The sequence below is a fragment of the Phyllobates terribilis genome, unplaced genomic scaffold (genome assembly GCF_046119375.1).
Source record: "Phyllobates terribilis strain yellow unplaced genomic scaffold, ASM4611937v1 Scaffold_28__1_contigs__length_16237799, whole genome shotgun sequence".
Classification (NCBI taxonomy): domain Eukaryota; kingdom Metazoa; phylum Chordata; class Amphibia; order Anura; family Dendrobatidae; genus Phyllobates; species Phyllobates terribilis.
Genome location: NW_027362788.1, coordinates 14,447,115 through 14,458,179, shown reverse-complemented (window position 1 = coordinate 14,458,179; position 11,065 = coordinate 14,447,115).

Below are 11,065 nucleotides of genomic sequence, written 5' to 3'. Positions count from 1 at the left end.
ACAATAGAAGAGTTCCGAAGCATTTTTAAATGTCAGCAGAATTCCGAGAACAATGGAAGAGGTCCGAAGCATTTTTAAATGTCAGCGGAATTCCGAGAAATATGGAAGAGTTGCAAAGCATTATTAAACGTCAGCGGAATTCCGAGAACAATGTAAGAGTTCCGAAGCATTTTTAAACTTCAGCATAATTCCGAGAACAATGTAAGAGTTCCGAAGCATTTTTAAATTTCAACGGAATTCCGAGAACAATGGAAGAGTCCTGAAGCATTTTAAACTTCAGCTGATTTCCGAGAAATGGAAGAGTTCCGAAGCATTTTGAAACGTCAGCGGAAATTCGAGAACAATGGAAGCGTTCCGAAGCATTTTTAAATGTCAGCTGAATTCCGAGAACAATGAAAGAGTTGCGAAGCATTATTAAACGTCAGCGGAATTCTGAGAACAATGGAAGAGTTCCGAAACATTTTTAAACATCAGCGGATTTCCTTCAAGAATGAAAGAGTTCGGAAGAATTTTTAAACTTCAGCAGAATTTGTGGAACAATGGAAGAGTTCCAAAGCATTTTTAAACTTCACCAGAAATCCGGGAACAATGGAAGAGTTTCAAAGCATTTTTAAACTTCAGCAGAATTCGGAGAACAATAGAAGAGTTCCGAAGCATTTTTAAATGTCAGCAGAATTCCGAGAACAATGGAAGAGGTCCGAAGCATTTTTAAATGTCAGCGGAATTCCGAGAAATATGGAAGAGTTGCAAAGCATTATTAAACGTCAGCGGAATTCCGAGAACAATGTAAGAGTTCCGAAGCATTTTTAAACTTCAGCATAATTCCGAGAACAATGTAAGAGTTCCGAAGCATTTTTAAATTTCAACGGAATTCCGAGAACAATGGAAGAGTCCTGAAGCATTTTAAACTTCAGCTGATTTCCGAGAAATGGAAGAGTTCCGAAGCATTTTGAAACGTCAGCGGAAATTCGAGAACAATGGAAGCGTTCCGAAGCATTTTTAAATGTCAGCTGAATTCCGAGAACAATGAAAGAGTTGCGAAGCATTATTAAACGTCAGCGGAATTCTGAGAACAATGGAAGAGTTCCGAAACATTTTTAAACATCAGCGGATTTCCTTCAAGAATGAAAGAGTTCGGAAGAATTTTTAAACTTCAGCAGAATTTGTGGAACAATGGAAGAGTTCCAAAGCATTTTTAAACTTCAGCAGAAATCCGGGAACAATGGAAGAGTTTCAAAGCATTTTTAAACTTCAGCAGAATTCGGAGAACAATAGAAGAGTTCCGAAGCATTTTTAAATGTCAGCAGAATTCCGAGAACAATGGAAGAGGTCCGAAGCATTTTTAAATGTCAGCGGAATTCCGAGAAATATGGAAGAGTTCCGAAGCATTTTTAAATGTCAGCAGAATTCCGAGAACAATGGAAGAGTTCCAAAGCATTTTTAAATGTCAGCGGAATTCTGAAAACAATGGAAGAGTTCTGAAGCATTTTTAAACTTCAGCAGAATTCCGAGAACAATGGAAGAGTTCCGAAGCAATCTTAAACTTCAGCGGAATTCCGAGAACAATGGAAGAGTTCCGAAGCATTTTTAAAAGTCAGCGGAATTCCGAGAACAATAGAAGAGTTGTGAAGCATTTTTAAGCGTCAGCGGAATTCCGAGAACAATGGAAGAGTTCCAAAGCATTTTTAAACTTCAGCAGAATTCCGAGAACAATGGAAGAGTTCCAAAGCATTTTTAAACGTCAGCAGAATTCCGAGAACAAATGAAGACTTCCAAAGCATTTTTAAACGTCAGTGGAATTCTGAGAACAATGGAAGAGTTCCGAAGCATTTTTAAATGTCAGCAGAATTCCGAGAACAATGTAAGAGTTCTGAAGCATTTTTAAACTTCAGCAGAATTCCGAGAACAATGAAAGAGTTTCGAAGCATTTTTAAACTTCAACGGAATTCCGAGAACAATGGAAGTGTTCCGAAGCATTTTTAAACGTCAGCGGGATTCCGAGAACAATGGAAGAGTTGTGAAGCATTTTTAAGCGTCAGCGGAATTCCGAGAACAATGGAAGAGTTCCGAAGCATTTTTAAACTTCAGCAGAATTCCGAGAACAATGGAAGAATTCCGAAGCATTTTTAAACTTCAAAACTTCAGCAGAATTCCGAGAACAATGTAAGAGTTCCGAAGCATTTTTAAACTTCACCGGAATTCCGAGAACAATGGAAGAGTTCCGAAGCATTTTTAAAAGTCAGCGGAATTCCGAGAACAAAAGACGAGTTGTGAAGCAATTTTAAGCGTCAGCGGAATTCCGAGAACAATGGAAGAGTTCCGAAGCATTTTTAAACTTCACCGGAATTCCTGGAACAATGGAAGAGTTCCGAAGCATTTTTAAAAGTCAGCAGAATTCCGAGAATAATAGAAGGGTACCAAAGCATGTTTAAACTTCAGCGGAATTCTGAGAACAATGGAAGAGTTGCAAAGCAGTATTAAACGTCAGCGGAATTCCGAGAACAATGGAAGAGTTCCGAAGCATTTTTAAACTTCAGCATAATTCTGAGAACAATGGAAGAGTTCCGAAGCATTTTTAAATTTCAACGGAATTCCGAGAACAATGGAAGAGTTCCGAAGCATTTTTAAACTTCAGCGGAATTACGAGAACAATGGAAGAGTTCCGAAGCATTTTTAAACATGAGCAGAATTCCGAGAACAATGGAATAGATTTTAAGCAATTTTAAACTTCAGCGGAATTCCGAGAACAATAGAAGAGTTCCGAAGCATTTTCAAACTTCACCCGAATTCTGAGAACAATGGAAGAGTTCCGAAGCATTTTTAAACTTCAGCGGAATTTGGAGAACAATCGGAGAGTTCCGAAGCATTTTTAAAGGTCAGCGGAATTCCGAGAACAATGGAAGAGTTGTGAAGCATTTTTAAACGTCAGCGGAATTCCGAGAACAATGGAAGAGTTGCAAAGCATTATTAAACGTCAGCGGAATTCCGAGAACAATGTAAGAGTTCCGAAGCATTTTTAAACTTCAGCATAATTCCGAGAACAATGTAAGAGTTCCGAAGCATTTTTAAATTTCAACGGAATTCCGAGAACAATGGAAGAGTCCTGAAGCATTTTAAACTTCAGCTGATTTCCGAGAAATGGAAGAGTTCCGAAGCATTTTGAAACGTCAGCGGAAATTCGAGAACAATGGAAGCGTTCCGAAGCATTTTTAAATGTCAGCTGAATTCCGAGAACAATGAAAGAGTTGCGAAGCATTATTAAACGTCAGCGGAATTCTGAGAACAATGGAAGAGTTCCGAAACATTTTTAAACATCAGCGGATTTCCTTCAAGAATGAAAGAGTTCGGAAGAATTTTTAAACTTCAGCAGAATTTGTGGAACAATGGAAGAGTTCCAAAGCATTTTTAAACTTCACCAGAAATCCGGGAACAATGGAAGAGTTTCAAAGCATTTTTAAACTTCAGCAGAATTCGGAGAACAATAGAAGAGTTCCGAAGCATTTTTAAATGTCAGCAGAATTCCGAGAACAATGGAAGAGGTCCGAAGCATTTTTAAATGTCAGCGGAATTCCGAGAAATATGGAAGAGTTGCAAAGCATTATTAAACGTCAGCGGAATTCCGAGAACAATGTAAGAGTTCCGAAGCATTTTTAAACTTCAGCATAATTCCGAGAACAATGTAAGAGTTCCGAAGCATTTTTAAATTTCAACGGAATTCCGAGAACAATGGAAGAGTCCTGAAGCATTTTAAACTTCAGCTGATTTCCGAGAAATGGAAGAGTTCCGAAGCATTTTGAAACGTCAGCGGAAATTCGAGAACAATGGAAGCGTTCCGAAGCATTTTTAAATGTCAGCTGAATTCCGAGAACAATGAAAGAGTTGCGAAGCATTATTAAACGTCAGCGGAATTCTGAGAACAATGGAAGAGTTCCGAAACATTTTTAAACATCAGCGGATTTCCTTCAAGAATGAAAGAGTTCGGAAGAATTTTTAAACTTCAGCAGAATTTGTGGAACAATGGAAGAGTTCCAAAGCATTTTTAAACTTCACCAGAAATCCGGGAACAATGGAAGAGTTTCAAAGCATTTTTAAACTTCAGCAGAATTCGGAGAACAATAGAAGAGTTCCGAAGCATTTTTAAATGTCAGCAGAATTCCGAGAACAATGGAAGAGGTCCGAAGCATTTTTAAATGTCAGCGGAATTCCGAGAAATATGGAAGAGTTGCAAAGCATTATTAAACGTCAGCGGAATTCCGAGAACAATGTAAGAGTTCCGAAGCATTTTTAAACTTCAGCATAATTCCGAGAACAATGTAAGAGTTCCGAAGCATTTTTAAATTTCAACGGAATTCCGAGAACAATGGAAGAGTCCTGAAGCATTTTAAACTTCAGCTGATTTCCGAGAAATGGAAGAGTTCCGAAGCATTTTGAAACGTCAGCGGAAATTCGAGAACAATGGAAGCGTTCCGAAGCATTTTTAAATGTCAGCTGAATTCCGAGAACAATGAAAGAGTTGCGAAGCATTATTAAACGTCAGCGGAATTCTGAGAACAATGGAAGAGTTCCGAAACATTTTTAAACATCAGCGGATTTCCTTCAAGAATGAAAGAGTTCGGAAGAATTTTTAAACTTCAGCAGAATTTGTGGAACAATGGAAGAGTTCCAAAGCATTTTTAAACTTCAGCAGAAATCCGGGAACAATGGAAGAGTTTCAAAGCATTTTTAAACTTCAGCAGAATTCGGAGAACAATAGAAGAGTTCCGAAGCATTTTTAAATGTCAGCAGAATTCCGAGAACAATGGAAGAGGTCCGAAGCATTTTTAAACTTCAGCAGAATTCCGAGAGCAATGGAAGAGTTCCAAAGCATTTTAAAACTTCAGCAGAATTCCAAGAACAATTGAAGGGTTCCGAAGCATTTTTAAACTTCAGCAGAATTCCGAGAACAATGGGAGAGTTTCGAAGCATTTTTAAACTTCAGCAGAATTCCGAGAACAATGGAAGAGTTTCGAAGCATTTTTAAACTTCAACGGAATTCCGAGAACAAAGGAAGAGTTCCGAAGCATTTTTAAACGTCAGCGGAATTCCGAGAACAATGGAAGAGTTCTTTAGCATTTTTAAACATCAGCGGAATTCCGAGAACAATGGAAGAGTATCGAAGCATTTTAAAACGTCAGCGGAATTCCGAGAACAATGGAAGAGTTCCGAAGCATTTTTAAACGTCAGCAGAATTCCGAGAACAATTGAAGAGTTCCAAAGCATTTTTAAACTTCAGCAGAATTCCGAGAACAATGGAAGAGTTCCGAAGCATTTCTAAAAGTCAGCGGGATTCCGAGAACAATAGAAGAGTTGTGAAGCATTTTTAAGCGTCAGCGGAATTCCGAGAACAATGGAAGAATTCCGAAGCATTTTTAAACTTCAAAACTTCAGCAGAATTCCGAGAACAATGGAAGAGTTCCGAAGCATTCTTAAACTTCAGCGGAATTCCGAGAACAATGGAAGAGTTCCGAAGCATTTTTAAACTTCACCGGAATTCCGAGAACAATGGAAGAGTTCCGAAGCATTTTTAAATGTCAGGGGAATTCCGCGAACAATGGAAGAGTCCTGAAGCATTTTTAAACGTCAGCGGATTTTTAAAAACAATGGAAGATTTCCGAAGCATTTTTAAACGTCAGCGGAATTCTGAGAAAAATGGAAGAGTTCCGAAGCATTTTTAAACTTCAGCGGAATTTGGAGAACAATCGAAGAGTTCCGAAGCATTTTTAAAGGTCAGCGGAATTCCGAGAACAATGGAAGAGTTGTGAAGCATTTTTAAACGTCAGCGGAATTCCGAGAACAATGGAAGAGTTGCAAAGCATTATTAAACGTCAGCGGAATTCCGAGAACAATAGAAGAGTTGTGAAGCATTTTTAAGCGTCAGCGGAATTCCAAGAACAATGGAAGAGTTCCGAAGCATTTTTAAACTTCAGCAGAATTCCGAGAATAATGGAAGAATTCCAAAGCATTTTTAAATGTCAGCAGAATTCCGAGAACAAATGAAGACTTCCAAAGCATTTTTAAACGTCAGTGGAATTCCGAGAACAAAAGAAGAGTTGTGAAGCAATTTTAAGCGTCAGCGGAATTCCGAGAACAATGGAAGAGTTCCGAAGCATTTTTAAACTTCAGCGGAATTCCTGGAACAATGGAAGAGTTCCGAAGCATTTTTAAAAGTCAGCAGAATTCCAAGAATAATAGAAGGGTACCAAAGCATGTTTAAACTTCAGCGGAATTCTGAGAACAATGTAAGAGTTCCGAAGCATTTTTAAACTTCACCGGACTTCCGAGAGCAATGGAAGAGTTCCGAAGCATTTTTAAATGTCAGGGGAATTCCGCGAACAATGTAAGAGTTCTGAAGCATTTTTAAACTTCAGCAGAATTCCGAGAGCAATGGAAGAGTTCCAAAGCATTTTAAAACTTCAGCAGAATTCCAAGAACAATTGAAGGGTTCCGAAGCATTTTTAAACTTCAGCAGAATTCCGAGAACAATGGGAGAGTTTCGAAGCATTTTTAAACTTCAGCAGAATTCCGAGAACAATGAAAGAGTTTCGAAGCATTTTTAAACTTCAACGGAATTCCGAGAACAATGGAAGTGTTCCGAAGCATTTTTAAACGTCAGCGGGATTCCGAGAACAATGGAAGAGTTGTGAAGCATTTTTAAGCTTCAGCGGAATTCCGAGAACAATGGAAGAGTTCCGAAGCATTTTTAAACTTCAGCAGAATTCCGAGAACAATGGAAGAATTCCGAAGCATTTTTAAACTTCAAAACTTCAGCAGAATTCCGAGAAAAATGGAAGAGTTCCGAAGCATTCTTAAACTTCAGCGGAATTCCGAGAACAATGGAAGAGTTCCGAAGCATTTTTAAAAGTCAGCGGAATTCCGAGAACAAAAGAAGAGTTGTGAAGCAATTTTAAGCGTCAGCGGAATTCCGAGAACAATGGAAGAGTTCCGAAGCATTTTTAAACTTCAGCGGAATTCCTGGAACAATGGAAGAGTTCCGAAGCATTTTTAAAAGTCAGCAGAATTCCGAGAATAATAGAAGGGTACCAAAGCATGTTTAAACTTCAGCGGAATTCTGAGAACAATGTAAGAGTTCCGAAGCATTTTTAAACTTCACCGGAATTCCGAGAACAATGGAAGAGTTCCGAAGCATTTTTAAAAGTCAGCCTAATTCCGAGAACAAAAGAAGAGTTGTGAAGCAATTTTAAGCGTCAGCGGAATTCCGAGAACAATGGAAGAGTTCCGAAGCATTTTTAAACTTCAGCGGAATTCCTGGAACAATGGAAGAGTTCCGAAGCATTTTTAAAAGTCAGCAGAATTCCGAGAATAATAGAAGGGTACCAAAGCATGTTTAAACTTCAGCGGAATTCTGAGAACAATGTAAGAGTTCCGAAGCATTTTTAAACTTTACCGGAATTCCGAGAACAATGGAAGAGTTCCGAAGCATTTTTAAATGTCAGGGGAATTCCGCGAACAATGGAAGAGTCCTGAAGCATTTTTAAACGTCAGCGGATTTTTGAAAACAATGGAAGATTTCCGAAGCATTTTTAAACGTCAGCGGAATTCTGAGAAAAATGGAAGAGTTCCGAAGCATTTTTAAACTTCAGCGAAATTTGGAGAACAATCGAAGAGTTCCGAAGCTTTTTTAAAGGTCAGCGGAATTCCGAGAACAATGGAAGAGTTGTGAAGCATTTTTAAACGTCAGCGGAATTCTGAGAACAATGGAAGAGTTGCAAAGCAGTATTAAACGTCAGCGGAATTCCGAGAACAATGGAAGAGTTCCGAAGCATTTTTAAACTTCAGCATAATTCCGAGAACAATGGAAGAGTTCCGAAGCATTTTTAAATTTCAACGGAATTCCGAGAACAATGGAAGAGTTCCGAAGCATTTTTAAACTTCAGCGGAATTCCTGGAACAATGGAAGAGTTCCGAAGCATTTTTAAAAGTCAGCAGAATTCCGAGAATAATAGAAGGGTACCAAAGCATGTTTAAACTTCAGCGGAATTCTGAGAACAATGTAAGAGTTCCGAAGCATTTTTAAACTTTACCGGAATTCCGAGAACAATGGAAGAGTTCCGAAGCATTTTTAAATGTCAGGGGAATTCCGCGAACAATGGAAGAGTCCTGAAGCATTTTTAAACGTCAGCGGATTTTTGAAAACAATGGAAGATTTCCGAAGCATTTTTAAACGTCAGCGGAATTCTGAGAAAAATGGAAGAGTTCCGAAGCATTTTTAAACTTCAGCGAAATTTGGAGAACAATCGAAGAGTTCCGAAGCTTTTTTAAAGGTCAGCGGAATTCCGAGAACAATGGAAGAGTTGTGAAGCATTTTTAAACGTCAGCGGAATTCTGAGAACAATGGAAGAGTTGCAAAGCAGTATTAAACGTCAGCGGAATTCCGAGAACAATGGAAGAGTTCCGAAGCATTTTTAAACTTCAGCATAATTCCGAGAACAATGGAAGAGTTCCGAAGCATTTTTAAACTTCAGCGGAATTACGAGAACAATGGAAGAGTTCCGAAGCATTTTTAAACATGAGCAGAATTCCGAGAACAATGGAATAGATTTTAAGCAATTTTAAACTTCAGCGGAATTCCGAGAACAATAGAAGAGTTCCGAAGCATTTTCAAACTTCACCCGAATTCTGAGAACAATGGAATAATTCCGAAGCATTTTTAAACTTCAGCGGAATTTGGAGAACAATCGGAGAGTTCCGAAGCATTTTTAAAGGTCAGCAGAATTCCGAGAACAATGGAAGAGTTGTGAAGCATTTTTAAACGTCAGCGGAATTCCGAGAACAATGGAAGAGTTGCAAAGCATTATTAAACGTCAGCGGAATTCCGAGAACAATGTAAGAGTTCCGAAGCATTTTTAAACTTCAGCAAAATTCCGAGAACAATGTAAGAGTTCCGAAGCATTTTTAAATTTCAACGGAATTCCGAGAACAATGGAAGAGTCCTGAAGCATTTTAAACTTCAGCTGATTTCCGAGAAATGGAAGAGTTCCGAAGCATTTTGAAACGTCAGCGGAAATTCGAGAACAATGGAAGCGTTCCGAAGCATTTTTAAATGTCAGCTGAATTCCGAGAACAATGAAAGAGTTGCGAAGCATTATTAAACGTCAGCGGAATTCTGAGAACAATGGAAGAGTTCCGAAACATTTTTAAACATCAGCGGATTTCCTTCAAGAATGAAAGAGTTCGGAAGAATTTTTAAACTTCAGCAGAATTTGAGGAACAATGGAAGAGTTCCGAAGCATTTTTAAATGTCAGGGGAATTCCGCGAACAATGTAAGAGTTCCAAAGCATTTTTAAACTTCAGCAGAAATCCGGGAACAATGGAAGAGTTTCAAAGCATTTTTAAACTTCAGCAGAATTCGGAGAACAATAGAAGAGTTCCGAAGCAATCTTAAACTTCAGCAGAATTCCGAGAACAATGGAAGAGTTCCGAAGCATTTTTAAAAGTCAGCGGAATTCCGAGAACAATAGAAGAGTTGTGAAGCATTTTTAAGCGTCAGCGGAATTCCGAGAACAATGGAAGAGTTCCGAAGCATTTTTAAACTTCAGCAGAATTCCGAGAACAATGGAAGAGTTCCAAAGCATTTTTAAACGTCAGCAGAATTCCGAGAACAAATGAAGAGTTCCAAAGCATTTTTAAACGTCAGTGGAATTCCGAGAACAATGGAAGAGTTCCGAAGCATTTTTAAATGTCAGCAGAATTCCGAGAACAATGTAAGAGTTCTGAAGCATTTTTAAACTTCAGCAGAATTCCGAGAGCAATGGAAGAGTTCCAAAGCATTTTAAAACTTCAGCAGAATTCCAAGAACAATTGAAGGGTTCCGAAGCATTTTTAAACTTCAGCAGAATTCCGAGAACAATGGGAGAGTTTCGAAGCATTTTTAAACTTCAGCAGAATTCCGAGAACAATGGAAGAGTTTCGAAGCATTTTTAAACTTCAACGGAATTCCGAGAACAATGGAAGAGTTCCGAAGCATATTTAAACGTCAGCCGAATTCCGAGAACAATGGAAGAGTTCTTTAGCATTTTTAAACATCAGCGGAATTCCGAGAACAATGGAAGAGTATCGAAGCATTTTAAAACGTCAGCGGAATTCCGAGAACAATGGAAGAGTTCCGAAGCATTTTTAAACGTCAGCAGAATTCCGAGAACAATTGAAGAGTTCCAAAGCATTTTTAAACTTCAGCAGAATTCCGAGAACAATGGAAGAGTTCCGAAGCATTTCTAAAAGTCAGCGGGATTCCGAGAACAATATAAGAGTTGTGAAGCATTTTTAAGCGTCAGCGGAATTCCGAGAACAATGGAAGAATTCCGAAGCATTTTTAAACTTCAAAACTTCAGCAGAATTCCGAGAACAATGGAAGAGTTCCGAAGCACTCTTAAACTTCAGCGGAATTCCGAGAACAATGGAAGAGTTCCGAAGCATTTTTAAACTTCACCGGAATTCCGAGAACAATGAAAGAGTTCCGAAGCATTTTTAAATGTCAGGGGAATTCCGCAAACAATGGAAGAGTCCTGAAGCATTTTTAAACGTCAGCGGATTTTTAAAAACAATGGAAGATTTCCGAAGCATTTTTAAACGTCAGCGGAATTCTGAGAAAAATCGAAGAGTTCCGAAGCATTTTTAAACTTCAGCGGAATTTGGAGAACAATCGAAGAGTTCCGAAGCATTTTTAAAGGTCAGCGGAATTCCGAGAACAATGGAAGAGTTGTGAAGCATTTTTAAACGTCAGCGGAATTCCGAGAACAATGGAAGAGTTGTGAAGCATTTTTAAACTTCAGCAGAATTCCGAGAATAATGGAAGAGTTCCAAAGCATTTTTAAATGTCAGCAGAATTCCGAGAACAAATGAAGACTTCCAAAGCATTTTTAAACGTCAGTGGAATTCCGAGAACAAAAGAAGAGTTGTGAAGCAATTTTAAGCGTCAGCGGAATTCCGAGAACAATGGAAGAGTTCCGAAGCATTTTTAAACTTCAGCATAATTCCGAGAACAATGGAAGAGTTCCGAAGCATTTT